Source organism: Lissotriton helveticus, chromosome 4_1, assembly GCF_964261635.1.
Source record: "Lissotriton helveticus chromosome 4_1, aLisHel1.1, whole genome shotgun sequence".
Taxonomy (NCBI): Eukaryota; Metazoa; Chordata; class Amphibia; order Caudata; family Salamandridae; genus Lissotriton; species Lissotriton helveticus.
In genome coordinates, this window is record NC_136063.1 from 356169458 (window position 1) to 356181632 (window position 12175).

The following is a 12175-nucleotide window of genomic DNA, read 5'->3' on the forward strand; positions in this document are numbered from 1 at the left end:
GATGATTCCTCTGAAGACCTAAGTGAATCAAAAACACAGCCATCATCAAAAACCTTTAAAGATAAAGCTAAAGAACTTTTGAAACAACTGAAAGACACATATCTAATTTCTCCTTGGATTGAATTTTGGGTGGGCTTTGGTGCATTTATCCTCATACTTTGGCTCATCATGGTACTAACTTTGGGACGCTTCATTGAGGGAAAATATGCTAAAATGGACACAGTAAGTCAGAAAATCAACTTGATCCTCAAGCCACACACATCTTCACACGTCGAGAAAAGAGAACTTTCTTCAGTCAACTTCACAGCCAATCCTATACCGGGTGGGGTAGCATGGGACAATACTGACTACGAAATTTATGGTCCGGTTGAAATCCTGAAATATCCACACCAAATCAAGATCTGGTTGAGTGACTTTGTAAAACCAAGCTCATTTGCTGAAGATTGGGACTTCAAAAACATAAATGATATGATGTCTGACTTAGTGATGTCTGCTAAATTTACCAAACATGATTATTTGCAGGGTTCGACAAATTATGATAGTATGTACTGTTACAACCACTATGGTAACCATTTTCTACATAAATCGGCACAACCTAGAAATGTTTTAAATTATAATCAATGGGAACATTGTGCAACCCCTCCAAAAGGAAGCTCAAGAACCTTTTACGACAAATATTCATACTTTTCAGGGTTCAACACAAGTAATGCTGAAACATTTTATTTCAAGTTGTCAAATAAGACAGGGACAAAGACCATGCTAACAAACACGAAATTGATATATTCAGACTAATTTTTTGAACACATGAATACTTTTGGTTTTGATTATTGGGACAAAAATGTTGAAGTAAAAAGTGTTTGGGGTACAAAAGAATGGCAAGTACAAGGTATAGAATCATTGTTTAGAGCCCGCATGATCCCAGAACAAATGATATTTTTGAATGACACTGTTCAACAAACTACCTGTCTTGGCCTAGCCAAAATCAAAGATTTAAATAAACCGTCTATTCCAAAGCCAACAATGAACAGCAATAGCTCTACAGATGAAGAGATAGACGTAAACTATGTATTAAACCAAAACAGAACACATCCTGATTGGAAACAATGGTTGATCTGGCCCACAGATAATAATAACTGTCAAGATCGATTCCTGAACAAAACACAAGGGTTCACATTGACCAGGCCAGACCCTAGATATTCCCAAAGACAACACCCAGGGATAATAACCACCTACAGTGTGGGCAAATTATGCCTTCAATGGCTGCGAACTTCCACACTGACAGAAATTAAGCAACACCTAACTTTACTTACTGATGGTGCTGACTTGCGTGATTTCATTATGGGACCGCGCAAACAGCGTCAGAAACGTTTCATAGCAGCCTCTGTATATGCAGCTTACAACGAGGCCTGGAAGGTAACTCAAATTGAGACAGCAGAAAGTATACGGGAAATTGACCGTATTAATTTGGAAAAATCACTTTCTGTAGTGGACAATGGGTTAATGACTCTGTCCTCCAGAATTTTTTCTTTGGACAGCATTGTGTCTTCAGCAATCGACATATTATCGCAAGACTTACTGTTGTTACAACAGGGTCAGTCTCAATTGCGTTCTATTATACAGCTTGGATGGACGTTACAAAATCTGCGTTCAGGCTATGTGCCTTGGCGTTTAATCAACACGACGTCACTATTCAATATCTTTAACCTTACTGATAAACAAATCAGTATAGCACAAAAGGGTGCTGATTATACAATCCTGAGCATTGAGAAACGCGAGAGATTACCAGTGACAATGTCAGAACGACCTGTCAGTGAATGGATAATACATGGGATAATTAATATTCCGATATCAACCTTCAGGTTTCAATACTGCCAAAAATATATACAGGCTGGCATGTACGAAAAATTGGGAAAAGGGTACATTAAGACAACATGGAACTTGCCCTATTCACATGCATGTGTCAGTAATAAAGGACAGAAAGTGTTTCTTAGTGGCAATAATTGTGCGATGTCCCTAAGCGGTACACTTCTGTGTAATGGAATTAGTTTGCATGGAGCCTGTGAAGGGAACTCAAATAACCTTTCATGTCACCAGCTAGGCACACCTGCAACAGAGATAGAACCATTTTTTCAAAGACTCTATAATGGGAGTTACATTCTAATTGTGGACCGCAGATGCTGTAGTCTTATGCCCGGGACTCCTTATCTCGTAACTACGACTGCGAAGGTCAAGTGCTGTGGACGCTTATTGTTCCCCAGCTCCTTTCCAGACAGGGAGGCAAGGGCATGGCCCAACTTGAAAATTACTTCTATTCGAATAGACACTTTAAGCAGAATGAAAACAGTGCTTCTTCAGACGCCGACCAGACTCACGTCATCAAAAGAAACGTATGATCTCCTAGTCGCAAGGACGACTGCAGAGATTCACTCATTGTTATCAACTAATTCCCCCATACATTTAGCAGAAATCCTGAATGAAATCTTAAATATTTCTGATACCAGTGGAGTCTCAAAAGTATTTAAGACAGTATTTTCGATGGCATTAACACCATTCAAAGCCATACTGGGTATTTTTCCAGATTTCGTCCATTCGATTTTTGGCGGACTTCCCCTCATTTTAGGACTAATTGCAGGAATCCTATTCTTGGTCCTTATATTTCGTTATGGCAAACCGTGTCACAGACAAAACACCTGCGACAAGGGAAGAAACAATCCGAGCCATTGGATACCGGGACCGGATATCAAAAATCCTGGGACTAACCCGGCTTAGAGACCTGAACATGACTTGGTTTCTTTCATTTCGACCAATGTGGCATCGATGTGTTTTACCTGTATTAAGGTGCTTGCTGTGCGGAGAAGAATGCGTGTTGGACACCTGTCTGACGCTACAATCGGATGCGCCAATGGATGCAGAAACATTGTTGAGCCCAATAAAGGCTCATGCTTTGTGCTGCCCTCAACGGCTGCCAATCCTGATGACGGCATTCGTGGAGACTTCACCGCTACGATTAAGGGGTAGTGAAGTTCAAGATGAAAGCAGCATCGATCAGGTACGACCTTCTGTCAGCAATACTAATCAAAACGTCAATGGAGACAATCATGCACATGAATGCATGGTTACATCCTTTTCCGAGTTAGTGGAACTCTCCCAGGAAGCTGTTGACAGCTTTTTCGACAGTCTAAATGATATGATGTTCTCTCCAGAGCAGAATTAGAGACTTTTGAGCAAGCTAGCACACGGCGTCCCCTGAATTTGGCCTTCAACTTTAATAACAGAATACCATGAACGATTTCCCCTCCAGTTCACGGACAGCAATTTTTTCAGCAGCCCCAAAATATTTTTCGATTTTTCGGGACACTTATCTTCTGCTTAAAGTAAGAACTATTCTTAGAGAACTAAAATTTCTATTTTTAGAAACTTTATAGACATTAGCTGCCCGCTGGAATGTTCATAATTATTTTTATTCTGTGATGAAATGGTCTCGAACTTTTTTCTTCTGTATTAAGAGCCATTTCATGTGTAAATTCTCATATACCATTTAGCAATAATGTATACATATGCGTGATTACTTTAGCATTATTCTACAGCTTGAGTGCATATAATACATGTGACTGTTTTTTACTTATATTAGATAATTTCGAAATGCATTATATGTATTTTGGGGTGGTAAGGTATACACGATACTCTACAGTATGTTTTACTATGCCTAGATTCGTAAACATGGCCATAGTTAGCGTGGAGTGGGTGTGATGTATTCCTATAGGTTCTGTATCGATCCCCCTATTCCTGACCCTGTTCTGGTTAACAAGTTAACTAGCAGCCATCCCATGATGCAGAAACCGTTATCTGATGATGCCACACCACGGCACAGGAACGTGTTATCTGATTAAGTCATAACGCTTGCAATCTAATTAGACAAGCGATATTCCTGCAGCCCCTGATAAGGCATACGGAGTTCTCAAAACAAATCAAACCTATGACAACCTGGGAAAAACCCTGCGGCCATTGTTTTGATTTCATCGAGCACTTCAGCAAAAGAATGTGCTAACGACCAAGTCGTATGACATCCTTGTTGACGTATCTATGTCCATCCTTACGTCAATCTCGGCACCTTACAGGTATAAATATTACCGGTATTGCCTTAAGCAAACACACGCGGTGGTGACGAGATCGGAGCAGCCAGACTTGCCGAAGCCCAGAGCAGAGCAGACCCCGCTGGCGCAGCCCCGCCTTCCTGACGCGCTGAGAACGAGACGCTGCTTTCTCCTGCCGAGAAATCCAGCTCCGGCGCTTCCGAGCAGCCCTCGCAGGCAGCTTGGAATATAGAGACCAGAGACGAGAGATACCATCCCTCATTCATCCTAAATTCCAGGTACAGAACTGAATAACCCCTCGCAGAGAATTCTTGAGTCAGTCACTTGGCAAAACAAACTTAACTTAAACTGCTACTTTCTATCCCCGCCCACGTATTAGGCTTAGGTCAGGTACACTGGGGTAGGCGTAGTTAGAAACACCAGTTGAGTACGATTAGTCAAATGTCTATATGTATATATCTATTTTATCAATTTTAAACCACCTTATGGCTTAGAAACCATATAAATGTTTTTACAGTATTATTTTATACTTCTGCTTTTATTGTATGCACTTTACTTAACCATAAGTATTGCGATAATATCGATCCATTTCTCTTGTATGAGAAAAGAGACTGATCAATAAATAACATCTTTTATTGAACACGCCCGTCTCTTCCTTTTCTCTACAATCTGGTGAGACTAAGAATGCACGTACTGACTGAGTAAAATAAGTTGTCTTTTGTTTTCACACGACTCTGGAGATACACTCTTGATTAGGGGAGAGCAAAGTTGTCATGTTCTATGGTTGTCAGAAACTAAATCCCTTCTTGTCTATCCAGGGAGGTTCAACTCCTCCTTGCCTATTCGAGAAAGTTTCTAGTGAACTCTGAGCTAGCTGGCAAACCCAAAACTTTAAGTCTAATATCGACAATAGAAGACCTAGTTAACGTCTGGTCTAGGCCTATACTATTGAAGGTATTATTCCAATGCGCAGAGCCTATTGGGATAATAGGAACTACACTACACATCTTCCAGGTGTAAGAAGAATTTCCATGCATCGCTGCGCCCCTGTGAAAACTGTTGCAGCCCCAGTCGTTGCTGCAAGAATCAACACATCGAGGGATCGCTGCTGAAGAGGACAGACGGAGCGCCGCGCACTCCCGCTGCATTGATCGCTGATGCATCCTGAAGATCCACACATTGTACCTGTACAACATGCTTCCCCGACACATCACCTGTGGACTAGAACTGGCACAAAGAATTGACGTATCACTCCCCATACAGACAGGAATTGATGCAACCGTTCCCATGCGTGCAGTGGGACTGTCGCATCACTTCCTCAGGGTCTCAGGAGTGTTGCATCTCTTTCTTTTCCGACGCTGCGGCTGTTTGGCTTGGTGAACTTTGATGCAACTCCAGGTACTTTGGTGAAAAGTCATGCATCTATAGATTTCTATGGTACAAGTTCTTGAAACCTTTTGAAAGTCATATTTTTAACTGTGTAGGTTGGATTTTTGTTGTTTTGGTCTTGTCAAGTTAAGATAAAGATACTTTATTTTTCTAAACAGGTGTGATGTCTATTTGTGGTGTTATCACTGTGTTACTGTGAGTGTTGGTGCAAATACTTTACAAATTGCTTTTGGGTTAAGCTTGTCTGCTCGTGCCAAGCTACCGAGGGGCTGAACAGGGGTTATCTAGAGTGTTTATCCCCCTGACCCTGACTGGAAGCAAGGGTCTCTATTTGGACAAAGGTACCTGCCTCTGCCAATTGGAGACCGCCAATTATAACTGTTCCCATCCCTGCTGTTCCAATGTATGCTACATTGTGTAGCACCCATGGAAACAGCAAGACACCATTGATTGTTCTTGTGATAGGTGTGCCTTACATTACAAGACCAAAATGTGATGCAAATGTCATCATGTGACTTAAATATATGCTGCATTATGCAGCACACATAGAAGTGACAGGACATCATTTAAATAATGGTTAGGTGCAGGAAGGGGCACCCCCTGGCATATTATCAACTTCCACTTCAATGCAGGGACACTTACACCATAGAGCAAGTGGGCCTGCGTAGTTGCAAGGAGGCAAAACTTTTTGCGCAACATGGGCTCAGACACAGTCTGCACCATACTATTGTAGGTATGGTAAAAACTTGCATTCCTGAAGTTGCAGGGGGTAGCGTTAAACCAAGGAGACCAATTGCATGCTCCAAAAGCACCTTGCCAATATGGCCCTATGTATTTCTTTGGCATGGCATGGTTCTGCAATGGTCCCCTCAACCTGTCTCCTTGGGCTCATTCCCCTGGTAGACTCAGTCAGAGTATGTGACAATACCATCATTTGACTCTGACAATCTTAAAATGTTGTGACACTACTCTGCCCTTGAAATGTCCCAAGCCATACATTGTCAGGTCAGTAACACCATCAGGTTGTAATTGATCCTAAATTCCACAATGCATTTTTTAGGTCACTTTTGAACTTCCCAATCTTTGGTTAGAGTGTAGGGTCAATGTTTTCATGCCCTTGTGTTTCAAAGTTAAATGGCAAACATTGACATAAATATCAGGACTCACATATTGTCATTTGTCTTATTTTTCAGACTACATGTCTCCAGAGGAGACATACGCATTCCGGAACCATAAGGAATGATATGTACACATATGCCGGGTGGCCAAGGGCTATCGTGCTAAGGCACAGAGGTACAGAGATGACTGGGCAGCTGGGAGAGGGAAGCCTTTGCCTGAATTTGCACAGCAAACATTGGCTATGGACATACAGGCCATTCCAGGCCCTTCTAATGTCAGGCATGGGTCCAATCATCAACATCGATCTGCCACTCAAACTATGTAGAGTAGACATAGTTAGTGTAGTGTTATGGGCTACGTTTCCTCTCCCTTTGATTGGGGGGTTCATGAATTTTTCTTGTATAAAAAACAATAAAAACAGAAAAAATATATATTTGTGTAGGATATATGTATGGTTAGTTCATGTGTAGTTAAGATGTATTTGTTCTGTCTGATGATGTGCTTAAGAGGAGAGGGGGGTTGATGTCTCAGATATGTTGTTGCAAGTTTAGTATTAGTTTAGGTAGGTGCAGAAGGCGTGCCAAAGGCAAGCACATCTGCACCTGTCCGCGACCCGCCCGTGACCAGCGCGAGAGATCCTGGATCTCCAACCACCCACAGCTACGACTTGGCCACCGTCCTCGACTCAACCCCGGGAGGACCAATAACTGCCAGAGATCCATGCCGAGCACCACCAATGGACAGTTCTTCTGCCGTCACTGCCGGCTGACCTTCAAATGTAAATGTAAATGTGGGTGTACTTGTAAAGCGCACTGCGACTCCATGGAGTATCCTGGCGCTGAAGACCGCTGGGGAACCCGTCCTGGTTTTCCCTGTGAGATGGTCCCTTTCTGGGTATCTCCAAGGTGAAACCAGGCATCCGTCTGTGGGGGGCCGTTGTAGAGATGAAGGAAGCTTAATGCCCAGAGTTGCCGAGTGTATTCCCTGGTTAGAGTAGGCACCGAGGCGAGAATTATCGAGTCCGTTTTGACCCTGGTCTACGACCCTGCCGCGTCGGGAATTGAACCCTGGTCCCGGGCCGTTCTCTGCTTACGGGTCTGCCGCCTCTAACCAGTGAGCCACACATCAGCATCCCTACAGCCACCAACCCCACCCCGAAACCCAGCGCCTCCAAAACCCTGAGATACATCTTCTTCAATGTTCGCTCCATGCACCGACACTCCGTTGAGATCTGGGACCTCCTCAACACCCTCTCACCAAATGTCGCCTTCTTCAAAAAAACCTGGACCAACTCCTCCTCCACCCTGACATGACCATCGCCATCCGAGAAGGATACAAGCTCCAGAGAAAAGACCACCACAACCGCTCAGGAGGAGGATTTGCCATCACACACAAGAGCTCCCTCCAACTCTCTGTGGTAGTGTAGCAAATCTTTAAGTTAAGCATTAGCAGAAGACATCCAGTTTTTCGACCTATATTGCCCATTTTACAGAATCCATTTTGTCTTTCTGTCGGCCATTTTGTATGCCATGTGCTCTGTCCTATCTTCCTGTCAACTGCTCTTGAGATCTGCCTAGAAACAAGATATGTTTAGTCTCCTCTACTTTGCATATGCTCAGAAGAGCATACAGCTGTCCCTGGCATGTAACTGTCAGGATGTGTTTAGTCCAACGAGCTAACTGTTAGCTCCTCCCACTTGTTGACTGTGCATTTTCTGTATGACGTTGTATGTGCCTAAGAACAGCAGCTTTTACTTGTACCGCCTTCTTTTGAGACCCTGTGTGGGTATAAAAGGACCCAGCTCCTTCCAGTCAGTGTGCTACCTCATACTATACCGAAGGGTGTTGTGTGAATGTAGTTCCACCTCATGAGGTTTAATAAACTCTGTCTTTTCTATTCCAGTTTCTATGCCAACTTCTTACTATTGGTCTATGGACTTTTCAGCAGAGAAGGGTGAATCCCTTGCACTAGTAGGCCTGGCTGGGGCTTGCTACTACATCTCCACCTCCACCACAAATGCCTTTATCTCCACCACTGAACACCTTTACTTCCAGGCCACCCCCAGAACCACCTTTCATGGAACCCTCACCTACAAACACCCAAACTCCTCACCCCTTTCGCCACAACAATCGCCGACCTCAAAGCAACACACGCCATTGCCTCCATTGACTGCATACTCATCGGAGACCTGAACTTCCACCTCAACAACCCCAGCGACCTCAACTCCTCCACCCTCCTGGACAACCTCACCAACATCAGCCTGAAACAGCTCATCACCACGCCCACACACAAGGCAGGACACACTCTCAACCCATTCTTTGCAGGAGGCAACAACATCCACTTCAGCCACATGATGCAACCCCAATGGACAGACAACCACTGCGTACACTTCCACATCAACAAACGTACGCTGCCCAAACCTACACCACACCCCCATGAAGGAATTGGAGCAAAGTCACTGAGGAACAACTCAACTCCACCCTCAACTGTGACACCCCCACCACAATGACCAACACCAACTTCATAGTCAAACACCTCCACAGATGGATCTCCAACTGTGCAGATGAGCTTGCAACCCTGCGCAGCACCAACAGACAGCGCCCGATGAAGGACACCTGGTTCACCACCGACCTCCAAGAATCCAGACGCACCTGCACACATCTAGAGAAGAACTGTAGAAACAGCAAAACACCAGAAAACCTCACCACATACAAAAACACCATGACGGAATACCACCAAGATCCACTAAAAGAACCTTCATCCAGAAAAAAATCCTCGCCAACGCCAGCAACTCCAAAGAACTCTTCAGCGTCATCCAGGAATTCAGCAAACCCCCCTGCATAAACTTGGACCTCACCCCCTCAGGACCTCTGAGATAAGCTTGGATCTTACTTCCACCTGAAAGTCAAGGGCCTTTACGGCCACTTCAACGGCCAGTCACCGGGCGCCGAAACCACCTCCCTCTCCAGAAACACATACCATCTCCTCCTGGAACACAGTCCCCACTGAATACACCCGCTCAACCATGAAAAGCATCCACTCAGGGGTCCCCATGGAACCCTGCCCGTCACACATATACCACAGAGCTGCCAACGCCATCGCGCCAGAACTACGACACACCATCAACACCACCCTCACGATTGGTGCCTTTCCCGATGACTGGAAGCGTACAGAAGTCGGACCCCTGCTCAAGAAGCCCTCAGCAGACCCCACAGACCTCAAGAAAAACCCGGTTCATCTCCCTCTTTCCCATGGCGGCCAAAATCACCAAAAAGGTCATCAATGCCCAGCTAGCTAAATTCAACGAAGAAAACACCATCCTCGACCCCTCACAATCTGGTTTTTGCAGCAACCACAGCAACAAGACCACTCTACTCGCCACCACAGATGACATCTGCACCCTCCACGACGAAGGACACACCATAGCAGGAATCCTACTTGACCTCTCCGCAGCGTTCAACTCCAGCTCCCACCAAACACTCACCACCAGACTCCACCATGCCAGAATACAGGGAACTGCCCTTGACTGGATCTGCTCCTTCCTCACCAGAAGAACCCAAAGGATCAGACTACCACCCTTCCTCTCCGAACAAACAGAAATCAACTGCACTGTACCCCTAGGATCGTCGCTCAGCCTCACACTCTTCAACATCTACATGGCCCCCCTCGCCACCATCATTAGACAGCACAGGCTCAGCATAGTATCCTATGCTGACAACACCCTGCTCATCCTCTCCCTCACCAAGGACCCTGTCACCACCAGACACAACTTCTAAGAAGGAATGAAGAATGTTGCAGCCTGGATGAGCAGCAGCTCATCCAGGCTGCGACATTGGAGAAGACAGAGATCCTCGTCCTCGGACCCTCCTCCTCTGCATGTGACAATACCTGGTGGCCCCCCCGCTCGGCAACCCACCCACCCCCAAGGACCACACCTCAAACCTCAGCATCGTACTCAACTCCTCCCTCTCCATGACCACCCAGGTCAACCTGTTGCCTCCAGCTGCTTCAAACTCTCCGCACACTCTGGAAGACCTTCAAGTGGAGTCCACAGGAATTACGGAAGACAGTCACCCGCGCTCTCATAACCAACAGACTGGGCTACGGAAATGCCCTCCACACTAGAATCAACAAATCCCTGCTAGACAAACTCCAGACCATCCAGAACACAGCAGCCAGACTCGTCCTTGGAATCCCACAACAAGATTACATCACTCAGTGCCTGCAAAACCTCCACTAGCTCCCCATCGAAAAGAGAAAAATCATTCATAATATTCACCCACGCCTACAAATGCCTCCACAACACCGGACCCCAATACCTCAACAAGAGGATCTCCTTCCACGTACCCAAGAGAAACCTCTGATCTGCCCACCTAGCCCTCGCTGAAACCATGTGCATCCACAGAGCCAAAACAGGGGAAGAGCTTTCTCCTACATAGAGGCCAAGACCTGGAACAAGCTCCCGGTTGACATCCTACCCACCCCCTCCCTGAACATCTTTAAGAAGACTCTCAAGACCTGGCACTTCAACTAATCGGAGCTGCCTGCCCATCTTTACCCCCCGTACCTTGGGACCCTCTCGGCTGAGTAGTGCGCTTACAATCCCCTGATTGATAGTTTAGGGTAACATGAAGTTAGTACCAGTTAGTTCAGATTAGGTTAGTTGTAGTTATTAGTGTTAATTAAATGTATGTAGTTTTGTTTTATTTTAATAAATGGTTACTGTTTTGGAATTGTGGTTGCACTTATGTCAGAACTGATTTTATGGATTAGTGCTTTTGGCAATATTTACAACATATTCCATCACACAACAATCATTAGAATGTGTAAGTGTCACATGATATCTTAGTGAACGGCTACTGTCATGATACAGTAGTTTTGTGTTCAAGAAAAAAGCTTGAATTTCAGGATGGTAATTATGAGCTATGCCTTTGTATAAGGATACTTTGTTCATTTGATCATCTTAGGAGTACCTCACAGAGTAGTACACCACATTGTTGCACAGTCACAACACAATAGAGAAACAGTGAAATTGCAACGCTTATCCATGGTGAAAATGCATGTATGTGCCGTGTTCCAAAGAATGCTGCGCGCCCCTGCATATCCCCCAAGCCTGGCGCAGAATCAAGCTGCCAAGCACAAACACAGGCACCCTTGCTACATAGTGCAAGGGTGTCTGCATTTGTGAAATTGGATGATAATGTGCAGGAAGGCTCACCTTCCTGCAAATACACAATGTTGTTAGTTTGCTGGTTCGATGTGTGCTGCGCAAGGCAAAACATAGTGAAACAGCAAACATGAGGTGAAATGAGGCACTTCTCCCAGTAGTGTCAGTGTAATGCCCGCTTTTCCCATGTGTTACTTTTGCAACTGCCTCCTGTTGATGCCATCCTTGAAATTGTGGGACAGCACCTGAATCTATGCTAGTTGCAGTGCACTGCACACCGCAAGCAACATTGCCCTCCCCTTTCACGCTGAGCACAGAAAAACAGCCCTCTCTGTGACCGCCTCAGCAGCTTCCTGACTTTATCGTCCCCTCCGAAGAGAAAAAGAACTATGTTCAGATTGATCTC